The sequence below is a fragment of the Hemiscyllium ocellatum genome, chromosome 37, assembly GCF_020745735.1.
Source record: "Hemiscyllium ocellatum isolate sHemOce1 chromosome 37, sHemOce1.pat.X.cur, whole genome shotgun sequence".
NCBI lineage: Eukaryota > Metazoa > Chordata > Chondrichthyes > Orectolobiformes > Hemiscylliidae > Hemiscyllium > Hemiscyllium ocellatum.
The window spans coordinates 40553205-40571979 of NC_083437.1; positions in this window are offsets into that span (position 1 = coordinate 40553205).

Consider the following 18775-nt stretch of genomic DNA (forward strand, 5'->3'; position numbering starts at 1 on the left):
CTTCACCTGTCCTACATGGATGATCAGAGCTATGATTGGCTCTTCATTGCTCTCTGAAATGACCCATTCAGTTGTGTGAATCTCCTACAAAGCCCAATGATATGAATGAAACTGGACAGACCACCCAGCATTCCCATAGTCATGAGAAACAACAATGGCAAACCCAGGTCTGATGATCCTGCAGAGTCCCCCTACCTAAGGAGCTCTAATGACATCAGGTCAAATACGGACAAGGGAAACTTCAGTTGGTTAGCAGAAAATTGGCTACCCACGTGGCACAGTGGGCCATCAGGTGCCACAGCATTGTATTCAACCACAATCTGCCAACTTAAGGCCCAGTATACTCACTCCACCATTGCCATCAGGCCAGGAGATCTACCCCGGTTTCCAGATGGACTTTGCAGGTGGAACTAGAATAGATTAGGATATCTGGTTGGCATGGACAAGTTGGAACGAAGGGTCTGTTTCCAGGCTGTACTTCTCTATGAATCGAGAAGGTCACATTCCTACTTGGGATTTGAGATCAACCTCATGAGCTACTAAAGCTCCTTGGCTTTGTTCATCATTTTTGAAGCATTTCAATAAAAATCATGGAGTACAATGCATTGACTACTTTTTATTCCTTTGTCCAGTACTACTCTTAGTCACCATTACATTTCACCTTCCTTTGTATTTTGTCTAAGTCCTTCTGCAATCTCTTTTGATTTAGCTGGTCTCATTAGCTCAGCTTCATCTGAGAATTTTTATGGTTCCAGAACAGTTTTGTAAATTGGAATAGTCAGGCACAACACTCAAACACACTCTCCACCAGAACGTACCTTCTCAAATGAATATCTTTCATTTTTCCATCTTCAGCCAGCTGTACCCATTCATGGGAAGTGGGGTTCATTGAAAATTGTGTTCATATTTGATCAGAGATTCAGAAAGGAAAGTGGGAAAGAGGTAAAAGAGACATTGTGAGTGGGAGTGACTCACGTGATTGAAAAAGTGGAAAGGAAGAAAGATATTCAGGCCACAAGTCATCCGTAGTCTTCATCACATCCTCCATTCCTGGCTCCTTTTCCTTGTAGTGATTGGGACCAGGGCCAGGTGGGTCTCATTGAGTATTCATTCAGTAATAGATGTTGTTAACCTGGGCCAATTAGGGAACCCTGGCTGACAAGATATAAACACGAGACTTTGTTCAGGGAGAGGTGGGTGCCGCAGGGAGTGGAGTGCATCATTCCCCCTCCAACTCTATTTTGATTTAATCCCTGCCCTCCCCTTTGCTCTGAAGGGCACCGCTTGTCACTGGCCACTCGGGTGTTTTCCTTTCTTCCTGGTGGTGGAAATTGAATAAAGATTCGTGCACTTTGTGTCTCTCACTGTGTCTCACACCTGCACACACACACCATGGATGCCAGGGAAAAAATAAGCACTATCGCAGTTAGGCGGTAGTGTGGGGGTTTAAAAAAAAGAAAAGGAAAACAAGAAAAAAATATAAACACGAGACTCTTATTTCACTCCCCCAACTCTATTTTGATTTAATGCCTGCCCTCCCCTTCAATGTTTGATCATGCAGCATTACCCTTTGAGAAGGTCACTGCTTGTCACCGGCCACTTGGATGTTTACTTTCTTCCTGGTGGTGGAATATAAATAAAGATTTACATGCTTGTTGTTTTTCACTGTGTCCGACACTGGTAAGCGAGTGGTGATGGAGGAGGCCCAGGACCTGCATGTCCTCAGCGGAGAGGGAGGGAGAGTTGAAGTGTTCGACCACAAGGCGGTAGGGTTGGTTGGTGCCGGTGTCCTGGAGATGTTCTCTGAAGCACTCTGCAAGTAGGCGTCCTGTCTCCCCAATGTAGAGGAGACTGCATCGGGAACAATGGATGCAGTAAATGACATGTGTGAAAGAATAAGCGAAACTTTGATGGATGTGGGAGGCTCCTTTGGGGCCTTGGAAGGAGGTGAGGGGGAGGTGGGGGCACAGGTTTTGCAATTTGTGCGATGGCAGGGGAATGTCCCGGGAGGGGAGGGTGGGTTGTTGGGAGGCATGGATCTGACGAGGTAGTCATGGAGGGAACAGTCTTTACGGAAAGCGGATAAGGCTGGAGAGGGAAATATATCTCTGGTGTTGGGGTCTCTTTGTAGGTGACGGAACACCTGCCGGGACACCCGCACCAATGAATCCTACCACCCTTGTCCAAATACTTCAACTACCCCTCCCACTCCTCCAAGGACATGCAGGCCCTGGGACTCCATTGCCACTCCCTAACCACCCAATGCCTGGAGGAAGAACGCCTCATCTTCCGCCTCGGGAACTTCCAACCCCAGGACATCAATGTGGATTTCACCAGTTTCCTCATTCCCCCCTCACAGTTCCAAACTTCCAGCTCAGCACCACCCTCATGACCTGTCCCATTTGTCCATCTTCCTTCCCACCTATCTGCACCACTCTCCTCTCTGACATATCACCTTTACCCCCACCTCCATCCACCTATTGAACTCTCAGCTACCTTCCCCCCAGCCCCAACACCTCCCCTTTATCTCTCCACCCCCGAGGCCCCCAGCCTCATTCCTGAGGAAGGGCTTTTGCCCAAAACGTCGATTCTCCCCCTCCTCAGATGCTACCTGACCTGCTGTGCTCTTCCAGCACCACGCTCTTGACTCCTCACTCTAGTGACAGGCTCTGAGCTGGCTGGTCAGAGTCCATGTATTGTGCGTGTGTACGTAAAGGGTGTCCTGGTGACAGGATACCAGCCTCCATGGAGTTATTTCACAAGAGGAAAGAGAAAATGAAAGAGAAGGATGGATAAAGAAGAGGAGAGACTGAGTGAGGCAGCAAACCTGATACATAAAAAACAGAGACTATATTCTCTACAGATTATTTGGAAAGCTACAAAAGATTGGTGGATGTTGGAGAGAAATATTTATTGAGTTGCATTGAAGTAGATGAGGAGGAACAGAGAAAGACCTGGATGTGGATAATTACAGACACAAATCCAATAATGTCCAGTCATTACAAAGGAATAGTGGAAGTAGTATCCACCACATAGCTATCATTCACCCCTTCGCCTCCAACACACTGTGACAGCAGCCTGTACCAGCAATTCATGAAGGTCCTTCAAATGAACCTTTCAAACCCATGGCCTCTATCGTCTTGGGGGAACAGAGGCAGCTGTACAGGGGACCACCTGCAAGTTTTGTTTTTAGATTAGATTACTTACAGTGTGGAAACAGCCCAACAAGTCCACACCGACCCGCCGAAGCGCAACCCACCCATACCCCCACACTCACCCCTTACCTAACACTACGGGCAATTTAGTATGGTCAATTCACCTGACCCGCACATCTTTGGACTGTGGGAGGAAACCGGAGCACCCGGAGGAAACCCACGCAGACACGGGGAGAACGTGCAAACTCCACACAGTCAGTCGCCTGAGGCGGGAATTGAACCCGGGTCTCAGGGGCTATGAGGCAGCAGTGCTAACCACTGTGCCACCGTGCCGCCCTAAATAGTTCTTCTTCAAAACATACATACCCTAATTTGGAAATATCTCACCGTTCCTTCAATGCAGTTGGGTCAACATCCTGGAACTCCATCCCAAATATCCCTATGCCCTGAGGACTCCAGTGGTAAAAGTAGGTATTTCATCACTACCTTCTCCAGGGGCAATTAGAGATGAGCAGTTAGTGATGTTCAGATTCCCATGAATGAATAAAATATGTTACTAGGAGGCTTGTCTGGGACAGTACAGAGAGGTTCTTTCCCCCTGTGGGAGAGGCTAGGACCAGAGGGCACCATCTCAGAGTAAGGGGCTGCCCTAGCTAAGACAGAGTGGAGGAGAATGTTTTTCTCTCAGAGAATTATAAATCTGTAAAATTCTTTACCATAGAGTCATAGAGCTGTACAGCATGGTCCACCTTGTCTGAGCCAGCCAGATATCCTAAATTAATCTAGTCCCATTTGCCAGCATTTGGCCCATATCCCTCTAAACTTTTCCTATTCATATACCCATCCACATGCCTTTTAAATGTTGTAATTGTACCCACCCCCTGCACCTCCTCTGGCACCTCATTCCATACATGCACCACCCTCTGCATGAAAAATATGCCCCTGAGGTTTCTTAAATCTTTCCCTTCTCACCCTAAACCGATTCCCTCTTGTTCTGGACTCTCCCACCCCAGGGAAAAGACTTTGTCCATTTATCCTATCTACATCTCTTATGATTTTATAAACCTATTTAAGGTCACCCCTCAGCCTCTGATGCTCCAGGGAATATAGCCCCAGCCCATATAGCTCTTTCTATGGCCTGCAGACATTGAATCAGATTAGATTACTTACAGTGTGGAAACAGGCCCTTCAGCCCAACAAGTTCACACCGACCCACCGGAGCAGAACCCACCCATTTACCCCTGCCCCTAACACTACGGGCAATTTAGCATGGCCACTTCACCTAATCTGCACATTTTTGGACTGTGGGAGGAAACTGGAGCACCCGGAGGAAACCCACGCAGACACGGGGAGAATGTGCAAACTCCACACAGTCAGTTTCCACCCACGGATTGTTACGGTGGCACAGTGGTTAGCACTGCTGCCTCACAGCGCCTGACACCCGGGTTCAATTCCCGACTCAGGCGACTCTGTGTGGAGTTTGCATGTTCTCCCCATGTCTGCGTGAGTTTCCTCTGGGTGCTCCGGTTTCCTCCCACAGTCCAAAGATGTGCGGGTCAGGTGAATTGGCCATGCTAAATTGTCCGTACTGTTAGGTAAGGGGTAAATGTAGGAGTATGGGTGGGTTGCGCTTCGGCGGGTCTGTGTGGACTTGTTGGACCGAAGGGCCTGTTTCCACACTGTAAGTAATCTAATCTAATCACCGAATTTAAACTATATGTTGCCTTGCCAAAGCTCTGATCATTTTGCAACTAGAGTGCTGTGTTGAGTTCTGATCATTAAAGTGAAAGTAACCCTGTGCCTTGTGGTTAATGCGTTAAGCCACACTGCTCTGCGGGACACAGAGTGCCCAAATTAATTTTCTCACCCAACCATGCCTGTGAATGTTTGCTCATTAAGGATCCATTTGGTTGTTGATTTAAAAAGAACACCTCTCTCCCTTTTGTGTATTATCACTCGGTCTGATTACCTCAGATTTCTCTAATGTAACCTTTCAGTTCAAAACCTGGAAGCTTCTCAGTTTCTCCACCAGACTTTCTGAAATGCAGCTTGTCTAGTTCCAATTTCATTCATCACCAGAACAGCAAAGTTTTGGCTTGTGTTTGTTTTTATGAAGAACATGTTCTATCTGGAAGCCAAAAATCTAATTAGAATGTTGAAAGTGAATTTTTGTTTTGATATAGCTGCAATGTTAGAAACCTCAAATTACGGTACATCTTCACAAATGGTAACAATATTTTGATTACATTTTGATAAGTTTCCATTATAAATACCCAATAACCCCTTGTCATTTTGTTATAGTGTCCCACCAGAGTTCAATTTATAAAGGTAGAAACCATAATAGTGTCATGCTCATGTTTATAACACTCCAGTTTTTATCCTGAATAATTCTCTCAGGTTTTCTAAGTATTACAGTGTGTGACTGAGTGCACTGTTCCATTGCAATTCAGATCAAGACTGAACCTGCTACATTGAGAGGAATATTTTCCATGCAGTTGTTGGCAAACATTGATGTTAACATCGTTCACAGGTGTGTATAAGGTGGACATGATTTTATACTGCACAAAGCTATCTTTAAATCCAAAACATAAATGAGAAATTTAGCCCCTCAAACCTCCTTCACATTTTAGCAGATTGACAATTCCTATCCCTTAACAACTCTGCTTAAGAAAAACTGCCAATCTTAGAGGTTAGATTAGTTACAGTGTGGAAACAGGCCCTTCGGCCCAACAAGTCCACACCGACCCTCCGAAGAGCAATCCACCCAGACCCATTCCCCTACATTTACCCCTTCACCTAACACTACAGGCAATTTAGCACGGCCAATTCACCTAACCTGCACATCTTAGACTGTGGGAGGAAACCGGAGCAAACCCATACAGACAATGTGCAAACTCCACACAGACAGTTGCCCGAGACAGGATTTGAACCCAGGTCTCTGGCGCTGTGAGGCAGCAGTGCTATCCACTGTGCCACCTAGAGTTAAAGATTATAATTGATCAAGCATCAATTGTCATTTTTGAATAATGTTCCATACTTGCTTTCTGTTAACTGTATTTTGTACTGTTTAATATAATTGAAAAAAAAAGGTCCACACTTCCACTACACTTTGCCTGAAGAAAATTCTTACTAATTCCACTTCTAAAAGGCATGGCTCTAATTTTTAGATTATTCTTCCAGTTCTAGATCCCCAAACTTCAAAAATAGGGTTCTTCTGTTGACCCTGTCCATTCTCTTTAAACTGCCTTAGTACCCCAACAGTGTGGGAACAGGCCCATACTTTCCAAAGAGCAAACCACCCCATCACCCTGCATTTCCCATGGCTAATTCACCTAAACTATACATCCCTGGATGCAATGGGCAATTTAGCATGGCTAATCCATCTAAACCGCACACCTTTAGTTTGGGAGAAAACCAGAGCAAATCCACACTGACATGAGGAGAATGTGCAAACTCCACACAGACAGTCACCCAAGGCTGGAATTGAACCCCAGCTCCATGGTACTGTGGGGCAGCAGTGCTAACCACTGAGCCATCCCTCAACTTCATAAATACCAGGGAATGTGACACAGATTGCGTAATATTTTATGATGTAATCCTTGAGGGACATTAAGATGTTAGGGAGTTTTGCAGAGAAACTATACTTAATCAATGGAATCTATTTAGGTGTTCAACCGTTCAGGAAAAATCAAGTTTACCAATGTGGCTATTGTTCCTTCTGAACTCCAGTGGAAACAAGGCCAGCCTGTTTGAAGGGGGAGATGATGGCCTAGTGGCATTATTGCTCACCTATTAATCCAGACACCTTGATAATGCTCAAATCCTGCAGGACAAAGGGTGGAGTTTGAATTCTGTATTAAAAGTCCAATGGTGATCATGAAACAATTGTCAGAAATAAACCCACTTGAGTCAATTTGAGGAAGAAAAATGCCATCCTTATCTGGTCTGGCCTACATGTGACTCCAGATGCACAGCAACTCCCCTGCTTCTCAACCAGAATAATTCTCCAATGTGGAGGAAAGCAAAGTTAACATTTTGATCCAGTGACCCTTCTTCAGAACTGAGCTCTGTTAAAGGGGTATCAGCCTTGGAATGTTAACTCTGTTCTTCTCTCCAAAGATGCTGCCAGACCTGCTGAGTTTCTCTAACAATTTCTGTTTTTGTTTCAGATTTACAGCATCTGTGTTTTTTTTTGTTTTTTTTCCCACTTTCCGGTTGTTTTGCCATCTCTCTTTGCTGATTCTCACGAGAAGCAAAATTCTGCTCCATTTGTATTGGAGCTTGAGCAAGGCTGCAGCCTTGGGCTTCACAAAGTGGGGGAGGGGGTCGGGACCCCGAGCGGGGTCACGAGTCGAAACTTTGGGATCACAAGCTCTGAACAATGATGGTTGCCATGGAACTGAGAATTACAACGGTAGTAATCCACCCCGCCGGCCCAATTTCACAGCTGTTACTGAGGCGTTGCTACTGTTTTCAAACCTGGAATTTTTAAAATTCACCTGGAGATGGAGGTATCACTGGCTGGTCAGCGTTTACTGCCCATCCCTAGTTGCCCTTGAGAAGGTGGTGGTGAGTTACTTTCTGGAATCACTGCAGTCCATGTGCTGTGGGTTGAGGCCTAGCATTTATATTGTTTGCCTTTACTGCTAACACATTTGAGGAGAGGAGTTGGGACGTTATGTTGAGGTTATACAGTATATTGGTGAGGCCTCTTCTGGAGTATTGTGTCCAGGTCTGGTCTCACTGTTACAGGAAGGGTATTATTAAGCTGGAGAGGGTTCAGAAGAGAATTACCCAGGCTGCTGCCAGGACTGGAGGGTTTGAGCTTTAAGGAGAGGCTGGATAGGCTGGTACCTTTTTCACTGGAGCATACAAGGTTGAGAGGTGACCTTATAGAGGTTTATAAAATAATAAGGAATATGGATAAGGTGAATGGATGGTGTCTTTCCCCTAGTGTGGGGATTTCAAGTCTGGGGAGCATATTTTTAAGGTGAGAGGAGAAAGATTAAAAAAATACATGAGGGGCAATTATTTTTACACAGGAAGTGGTTCATGTGTGGAATGAACTTTTAGAGAAAGTGGTGGATGCAGGGTCAGTTACAACATTTAAAAGACATTTAGGTAGATACATGAATAAGAAATGTTTGAAGGGATAAGGGCCAAAAGCAGGCAGTTGGGAATAGTTTAATTTGGGATTATGGTCGGCATGGACTGGTTGGACAGAATGTCTTTCTGTGTTCATGATTTGGAGATGCCGGTGTTGGACTGGGGTGTACAAAGTTAAAAATCACACAACACCAGGTTATGGTCCAACAGGTTTAATTGGAAGCACACTAGCTTTCGGAGCGACGCTCCTTCATCAGGTGATTGTGGAGGGCTCGATCGTAACACAGAATTTATAGCAAAAATTTACAGTGTGATGTAACTGAAATTATACATTGAAAAATTGATTGTCTGTTAAGTCTTTCATCTGTTAGAATACAGTGATAGTTCCACTTTTTTCATGTGTAAATCACAAAACCATTTTTTTTAAAGTTGCATTCTCGGGTTAGCTGTTAACAATGGTGATAGCTAGACAATATGTTGAAAGTGTTACCTCCCTGTGTTCTCTGTCTATGACCTGATGTTTAGATTAATTCTAATCTAAAAAGTGAGATAACAGAATTTTACATAAATTAATGCAGTTTTTGAGCTCAGAGTTCTACATGAATATACGCAGTTTTTCAGCAAAGTACAATGTAACTCTGCAAGTACAAATTCACCACACAAAATATATGTGTGCATGTGGGTCTTTGTCTGTCTGTGTGTGTGTGTCTGTCTGGGGTGGGGGTTGTGAGTGTGAGAAAGTGTGTGTGTGTAGTGAGTGCAGAGTGTCTTAAGTCTGTGAGGGTGTGTGTGTGTGTGAGTGTGTGTGTCTATACAGGTGTGTGTGGGAGTCTGTGTGCGCGTCTGTGTGTACCTGTGTCCGTGTGTATGTGAGAGTGTGTGTGTGTAGTGCAATGGTGATCACCTGTATTGTGACATGAACCCAAGGTCCCGGTTGAGGCCCTCCCTATGGGTACCGAACGTAGCTATCAGCCTCCAAACAACCCTGTCACGGTGGACGCTGCAAGACGTGTCAGATTGTGGACATAGATACCACTATTATGCGTGGGAACACCTCTCACCTTGTACATGGCAGATACTCATGTGACTCAGCCAACGTTGTCTATCTTATATGTTGCAGGCAAGGATGCCCGGAGGCATGGCACATTGGGGAAACCGAGCAAAGGCTACGACAATGGGTGAATGGGTATCGCACAACAATCAACAAACAGGAGGGTTCCCTCCCAGTTGGGGAACACTTCAGTGGTCCAGGACATTCAGCCTCGGACCTTCGGGTGATCATCCTCCAAGGTGGACTTCGGGACAGACAGCAGAGGAAAGTGGCAGAGCAGAGGCTGATAGCTAAGTTCGGTACCCATAGGGAGGGCCTCAACAGGGATCTGGGGTTCATGTCACATTACAGGTGATCACCATTGAACTATACACACACACAGATATTCCTACACACATAGATTAGAATTAATCTAAACATCAGGCCATAGACAGAGAACACGGGGGGCTAACACCTTCAACATATTGTCTAGCTATCACCATTGTTAACAGCTAACCCGAGAATGCAACTTTAAAAAAAAGGGTTTTGTGATTTACACATGAAAAAAGTGGAACTATCACTGTATTCTAACAGATGAAAGACTTAACAGACAATCAATTTTTCAATGTATAATTTCAGTTACATCACACTGCAAATTTTTGCTATAAATTCTGTGTTACGATCGAGCCCCCCACAATCACCTGATGAAGGAGCGTCGCTCCGAAAGCTAGTGTGCTTCCAATTAAACCTGTTGGACCATAACCTGGTGTTGTGTGATTTTTATCTTTCTATGTTGTATGACTATATTACCCACAATGCCCTTAGGGAGGGAATTCCAGGATTTTGACCAAGTGACACTGAAGGAACGGCGACATATTTCCAATATGAGGTCATAATGAGAAAATGTTTGGAAAGCCTTGCCCTAGCCAGTGGCATAACTGTGAGACGATCTGCTGTTCCTGCTCCATCACATGCTCATTGCACAATGTGGTGTTGCAATGGAAGACTGCCGGAGGAACATCTCTAAAGGTAATGATTTCTGCAGTCTAAGGCACTCCTAGCAAATCAAACACAGTGCATCAGCTGTAGAGTTGCAAAACTGTAATCCATCATCGCTCGATGGGTGAAACCTTGAGAACCATTGTCAAGGAACTTACTCAGTATTGTTACAACTCCAAGTGATGTGATGTTCTCAACCCAAGACAACAACTTGTTCTTGCTGCTGGTACAAGTAGAATTTGTTTCCTTCTATTTTTTAGCCTTCAGTGAGCCGAGACTTTGCTCGTGCATTTTGTGCCAAGCTATATCGTTAACAACCTGATTTATCACAATATAAGCTATTAATGTGTCACTGTATTATTCTACTTCAGTTATTGAGGTGCTGAACAAGGAAATATTCGGTTCATTTGTGTAATATAGGATGGTATACATTGCTTAAGTCAAAAACAATTGATTCTTTTTTTGTGAATTGAAGCAATTTTCTGGAGGCTTAATTTTGTACACAAATCATGGTCAGAAATGAGGGAAATGTTTGTCCAGTGAAGGGGGGATTTAGGAATTCAGGCAAGTTGTGCAAACAGGAGACAAACACAAAGAATGCTGGAGAAACTCAGCAGGTCTGACAACATCTGTGGGAGAAGAAATAGAGTTAAAATTCAAGTCCAATTGGCCAGCAGCTCTCCAAGGTGAGAGTCCCACTTGGAAAGAAGCAGAAACCTCAACTTAAAGTGATGACCTTTGCTCCTAGCATTTTGTTGCTGTGGTGTAGTGTCACAAGCAGAGTTGGCTCTGGCTATGGTCAGACTGTGATTTAGAAAATTCACCCCATTGCTTCCAGGGTTGAAGGACTTCAAAAATATGGATAGTTTGAAAAGCTAGGGTTACTCTTTTTAGAGCAGTGAATGTTGAGGGGTGCAGGTGCTCAATCCATGAGGGTTCTGGAGGCATAGAAAAAGAGAAACCATTCCCATGTAGTGGCAGGGTAAAGACCCAAGGAGTAATGTAAGGTGATTGGCAGAGCAAAGAGGAAAAGCCATTTCTTGCAGAGGGTGGCTAGAATGTGGAACATGTTATCTAAGGGATGTGAAGACAGTTAAAAGCAATTGGATACGCATCAAAAAGACAAGTAGGGAAAAGGCAATGAATTGGGATTCAGTGGGTTTTGTAAAGAACTAAGTCAAGATACTTTGAGCTGAATGTCCTCCTTCCACGCTGTAACTGTGATTCTTTGCTTCCATGTAGTCTAATATTGGCATTCATCTTGCTGAATCATTCAATTGGCTGGAGGGAAAGTACCTGATTAACTATTTTCCTTGTTTGAGCTGTCAGGGTGTTAAGCCATTTCAGTTACACAATTTCCTGTTTTGTGAAATCTTTTAACATCAACAGAAATGAGCAGGATAGATAGATGGGATACATTTTGGGTGAACGTTTCACTGGAAGGTCAGGTTTGTTTGGAAGTGTTACATTCTTTCAGTAGTGCACAGAAGTGCCAGCCTAATTAAATTGTTTGAGTCCTGGAATTGATTTTGAGCCAACAATTTTCCAACTCAGAGATTTACCAATGAAGCTCTCTACAAATAGGGACATTGTACTGGCATAAAATAGTTTGATAAATTCCGTGACAAAATAGAAGTTTGTCCAAGTGCCTCATTTTGAAGATGTTTTCATCTAAGAACATCTTGAGACAACAACAAAGTCATTCAGTAACATTTCGATCAGGGCAAGTATTGGCTTGTGATACGTGCTATCAGCTTACTGAACATCTTTCCAAGAATTGTACTGCAAAGTCAAATGGGTTGAAAACACACTATATTATTAGTAACAAATGTATTACGTATGAGAAATTCCTTGATGTGATGTTTTAATCAATTTAAAATAACGTAATACTAGCGACATTCAGTACGATTTCTAAAAATATTTCTTGCATAAGGGCATAGCTGGCTAGACCATCATGTTATTTATTGCCCATCCACAGAGAAGCTGATGGTGAGCTGCCTACCACTAAGTGTAGGTACAGCCAGAATGATAAAAGGAATATAGATCTAGAATTTTGACCCAGCAATAATGAGGAAACAGCAACACAGTTCCACGTCAAGTTGGCCAGTGGCTTGGAGGGGAACTTCCAGGTGGTGGTGTTTCCATGCATCTGTTTCTCTTGACCTCATGAATGACAGGGGTTCCAGGTTTGAAGGTGCCGTTGAAAAGCAGCTTGTATAGTTGATACACATTGATGAAGCAAACACTGCATACCGGATCCCATAATGTTGTGGGACGTATGACCTCGTGCTGAAAGACCTACAGGTAAAGAAGCATTGGCCTGTTCAGTCACATCAGAACTCACAGCAGAAATCGTGACCCTGGGTAGATATCATCTATAAACTGAGCAACAGCTCACAATAATGACACACTGCTGCCAGTTTGTGTGTGTGTGTGTGTGTGTGTGTGTGTTGGGGAGGAGTGGTCAAGGGAATGAATGTTGGAGGTAATGGATGGGGTGCCAAACAAATGGGCTGCTTTGTTCTGAATGGTGTTGAGCTTCTTGAGTGTTGTTGGAGCTGAAATCATGCAGGAAACTGGAGAGTCATTTCTGACATGACTTATAGATGGTAGATTGCCATAGGGAGTCAGGAGGTGAGTACTTGTGAACCAGCATTCCAAGTCTGCTTATTGTTGAGGTCTTGGTGCATTGACACTAACGCTTCAGTAGCTGGAGAGTCACAAACAGGCCTTAACATTGTGCGATCGCACAATGAAGATCCCCATTTCTGACCTTCTTACAGAGGAAAGATCATTGACGAAGCTTGTGAAGATGTTTGGACCTTCCCAGAACTCCTACAGTGATGTTGCATAACTGACATGGTGGACCTCCAACAACCACAGTCACTTTTCTTCCTGCCAGGTATTGCTCCAACACAGCAGAGAGTTTCCCTTGGTAGCCTTTGAGTCCAATTTTTTTCTAGAGCTTCTTGCTGCTACATTCAGTCTAATGCGAACTTGATGTCAAGGGCAGTTACTTTCACCTCACCTCTTCAGTTCAGTTCTTTAGTGTGTGTTTGGACCAAGGCTTTAAAAAAAAACCCTGGCGACACCTGAATTGAGCATCCGTGAACAGGATATTGCTGATTCAGTGCCACATGGTAGCATTGTTGATGATACCATCAATTGTTTTAATGATTTGGCTCTAAATATCCAGAATGATTGAAAGAATAAAAGTAGCTGTTATGAGGAACCCTTGAACACATCTGGCCAAGATTATCATTCATTCAATAAAATAAATTTCATTTATTGTTTGGGGCATCTCCTTTTGTACACATCCCACCAGATATGTCAACATAGTAAATTATTACACTGTATATGTAATGCATTGGTTATGAAGGTACTAAATAAATACAAGTTCTTTCTAACCTGGTGCTTTCCACTATGTTAGTTGCTCATTGTATATGGCTACTTTTGGAATCCAGATATTGCAAATTGCATTTCTGATTAGTAGATTAAAATTAGATAATACAGTTATTTTATCTAATATCAGTGTTTGTTACGTGTACATTTGACAATTGTGACACCCACCCCCCCAACTCCCTTTGGCCATTCCCTATAAAGTTGAGCTCTTCTAAACTCTACTTCGCTGCTTGTACCAGGTCTTGTGCACCCATCTCCTTGGTCTTACTAATGTCTAATTGCCTCCTGCTCTTGAAATGGCATGATTAAAAATTCTCACTCCTGTTTTCAAACCCCTCTACCATCTTGCATCATTCCCCTTACGCCACCTTCTTATCTCTGTAACTTCTTCCTGCCTTATGATCACATTCCCATGAATTCTGCACTTTTCCACTTCAGCTGTCGAATGCAATCCTATTTTTGTACCTGCACTATTGTCAGCTGTCTTCAATCTGGTTCCTATGCTCTTCAATTGCACTTTTGGTCAATTGTCCTAATATCTTCATTGGTATCTTGCTGTCAAATTATATTTAATAAAAGGCTCTGTCATATGATGGAAAGTTAAACTGCTTTAAAGGCTCTGTACAAATTCAAGGTGTTAGTTATTGTATTCAATATATATTTATGTATTTTTGTTTATTACTTGATAAAACAGTATGAAAAGCATACTATGTTGCGTTATATATGTATTAAAATATGTTACGTGTTTCTGGTTTCTTGAGTGCTTTACTTTGCTGAGCAATGAATGGTGATAAATGGTTCTTAACTCAATGTGTACACAGAAATAGTTCTAGCTAACATTTGAAATAATAGCAGGAATAGGCCACTTTGAACGTCCTCCATCAATACTGACCTTTGAGTCCACTTCACTTCCCACATTATCTCCATATCCCTTGATTTCACTAATATCCAAACATTCATCAATATCTATCTTGTATAAATTCAATGATGAAGCACTCAGTAACCACTGGAGAGAAAATTGCAATGAATTGTAATGTTTTGAATGAAGAAACTTCTTATCTTAGTCCTGAACAGTTATTCAGATGTTATTCAGGGTCTGAGACCTGTAGTCATAATCTTCAAAGTTATGGAAAACATTATCCTAATGTCTAATTTGTCATGCACCTAAAGAACACTTATATTTCCATGGGATCTCTATTACTGTTTTAATTTCTAGTGAATTAAGGAGCCTATGCTCCTTAATCTCTTGGGACAATTCCCTCATCCCAGAAGTCAGCCTAGTGAACACTCACTCTTACACAATTATGTTCGTCTTTAGGCAAGGAGATAAAAACAATGCAAAGTGCTCCTGACATAGTCTCACTAACATCATCCATAATTGGAGTAAGAATTTTGTGTGTTTATTCTCTACTTGCTCTGTATGAAGGCTTACACACCCTTTCCTTTCCTTAACTGCTGCGGCACCAGGGAGGCAATAGTCTAGTAGTATCCTCGTTGGATTGTTAATCCAGAGACCAGAGTAATGCGGTGGGGAAATGGGTTTGATCCCACCATGGTAAATGGTGGATTTGAATTTAATTTTTAAATATCTGAAAATTAAGAGTGCAATGATAACCATTAATCAATTGTCAGGAAAAACTCATCTTTAGCAAAGGAAACTGCCATCCTTAACCGGTCTGGCCGATTTGTCACTCCAAACCCACAGCAGTGCGGTTGACTCTGAACTGTCCTCTGGGCAATTAGGAATGGGGAATGAATTCTGGCCTAGCCAGTGATGCCCTGTGAGTAAATTTAAAAAAAAATTTATGAACATTCTCTGATTCTTGCATAAGGTAGATAGGACAATGAAGATGGTGTTTGGTATGCTTTCCTTTATTGCTCAGAGCATTGAGTATAGGAGTTGGGAGGTCATGTTGTGGCTGTACAGGACATTGGTTAGGCCACTTTTGGAATGAGGTTACAATTTTGGTCTCCTTCATAACAGAAGGATGCTGTGAAACTTGAAAGAATGCAGAAAAGATTTACAATATTGGAGAATTAGAGCTACAGAGAGGGGCTGTTTTCCCTGGAGTGTCAGAGACTAAGGGGTGACCTTACTGAAGTTTATAAAATCATAAGGGGCATAGACAGAATAAATAGATAAGGTATTTTCCCTGGTGTGAGAAAGTCCAGAACTATAGGACATAGGTTTAGGGTGAGGGAAAAAGATTTAAAAGGGACCTAAGGGGCAACTTTTTCACATAGAGGATGGTATGTGTATGGAGTAATCTGCCAGAGGAAGTGGCAGAGGCTGATACAATTACAACATTTCAAAGCCATCTGGATGGGTATATAAATAGGAAGGGATAGGGACAAGTGCTGACAAATGGGACTAGAGTAGGTTAGGATATCTGGTGGGCATGGACAAGTTGAACCAAAAGGTCTGTTTCCGTGCTGTACATCTCTATAACTCTATGAGACCAGGTTACCTCTGAGGAATGGCATTGACTAGTTTCACACCTTTAGAAAAATATTCTAATTTTCCCTCCAGCATGGACAATTTCACATTTCTCTGTATCATAGTCCATCAACTACATTTATAATAGCATCTTACCCATGCCCCTATGTGGCCTCTTTCCTGTATCATAGCATCTTACCCATGCCCCTATGTGGCCTCTTTCCTGTATCATAAGGATAGCTGCTTTGCTACAATTGTATAGAGAATTGATTACGCCACATCTGGAGGTTTATGCACAATTTTCATCTCCTTATTTAAGAAAGGATTTCAATTGTGTCAAAGCAGTTCTGAAAATGTTCAGTTGACTGAGACTTGTGGTAAGATGGCCATTACCCAAAGAGTAACACCCTTGTCAGATCCACACCCCCCACCAACCCAACCTCCACCCCCGGCACCTTCCCCTGCAACCGCAGGAAATGTAAAACTTGCGCCCACACCTCCACACTCACTTCCCTCCAAGGCCCCAAGGGATCCTTCCATATCCGCCACAAGTTCACCTGTACCTCCACACACATCATCTATTGCATCCGCTGCACCCGATGTGGCCTCCTCTATATTGGTGAGACAGGCCGCTTACTTGCGGAACGCTTCAGAGAACACCTCCAGGCCGCCCGAACCAACCAACCCAATCACCCCGTGGCTCAACACTTTAACTCCCCCTCCCACTCCACCGAGGACATGCAGGTCCTTGGACTCCTCCACCGGCAGAACACAACTACACGACGGCTGGAGGAGGAGCGCCTCATCTTCCGCCTGGGAACCCTCCAACCACAAGGTATGAATTCAGATTTCTCCAGCTTCCTCATTTCCCCTCCCCCCACCTTGTCTCAGTCGGTTCCCTCAACTCAGCACCGCCCTCCTAACCTGCAATCCTCTTCCTGACCTCTCCGCCCCCACCCCACTCCAGCCTATCACCCTCACCTTGACCTCCTTCCACCTATCCCACCTCCATCGCCCCTCCCCCTAGTCCCTCCTCCCTACCTTTTATCTCAGCCTGCTTGGCTCTCTCTCTTATTCCTGATGAAGGGCTTATGCTCGAAACATCAAATTCTCTATTCCTGAGATGCTGCCTAACCTGCTGTGCTTTGACCAGCAACACATTTGCAGCATTACCCAAAGAGGAAAGGTTGAAAATGCTTGATCTCTATCCAGAGTTTAAAAGAGTAAGAGTTGAGCTGATTGAAACATATAACATCCTGAGGGGACATGGCAGAATGTAAACATTTCCCCTTGTAGGGGAGAGTAAGCTGGGCTGCAAATGTGTTGCTGGTCAAAGCACAGCAGGTTAGGCAGCATCTCAGGAATAGAGAATTCGACGTTTCGAGCATAAGCCCTTCATCAGGAATAAGAGAGAGAGAGCCAAGCCGGCTGAGATAAAAGGTAGGGAGGAGGGACTAGGGGGAGGGGCGATGGAGGTGGGATAGGTGGAAGGAGGTCAAGGTGAGGGTGATAGGCCGGAGTGGGGTGGGGGCGGAGAGGTCAGGAAGAGGATTGCAGGTTAGGAGGGCGGTGCTGAGTTGAGGGAACCGACTGAGACAAGGTGGGGGGAGGGGAAATGAGGAAGCTGGAGAAATTCCTGAGATGCTGCCTAACCTGCTGTGCTTTGACCAGCAACACATTTGCAGCTGTGATCTCCAGCATCTGCAGACCTCATTTTTTACTCGGAGAGTAAGCTGGGAAACAGCTCAAAATAAGACATCAACATTTGACAGAAATAAGGAGGCTTTTTTCCCCCTGAAACTTGAGTTGTTGAAACTCCCTTTCCCCACAGCATGATAGAGTGGGAGTATTTAATACATCAGGGGTAGAAACTATTTTGTATTTTAGAGAAATTATTACATCCAGGAGCAGGTTGGACTTGACCTCAAGAGTGAGAATGGTTTACTCCTGACCTTAATTTAATTCTGATACACTTTCCCCTAACATTAATCATGACAATTTTATGCAGCTGAAAGCATTGACAATACACAAACCATAAAACTAGAAAATTCAGCCACAAAATTGTAGACTTTCACTCCTGTTCTAACCATTTTGCAGCATTTTCTGGGTCTATTTCTAGCATAATTCTTGCAACTTACAGAAAATCTTGGACTTTCCAACATAGTTGGATGTAGCAAAATTTGCTAAGCTATTAGTTGCATAAAGAATCTTGTTTAGCTCAGTTGCATTGCAAGGTAATCCACAGCATTGTATAATTCCTCACACTAGCAAAGATGACCATGAAGATTTCAACTTCTCCCCTCACCTGAGGCACAATGACTCCTCAGTTAAGCCACCAACAGCTATCTGTCTCTTCTGAGGGAGCAGGACTATGACAACTTTACCTTTTACTTTGGTGGAGGGGGGCTGTGGTGGTGGTCCTCATTAATCTTTGCTACCTACAAAAAAAAAACTTGCATTCATGAGGCACCTTTCATTACCACACAAAATCTTATCAAATTTTATAGCCAATTAAGTTATTTTGAAGAACACAACAAGCTCCTGCACACAGCAATTTTAAAAGAACCCAGATAATTTGTTCTTCGTGATGTTTATTGAGGGATAAACATTCAGAACTAGGAGCAAATTAATACAGATGCCAGAATC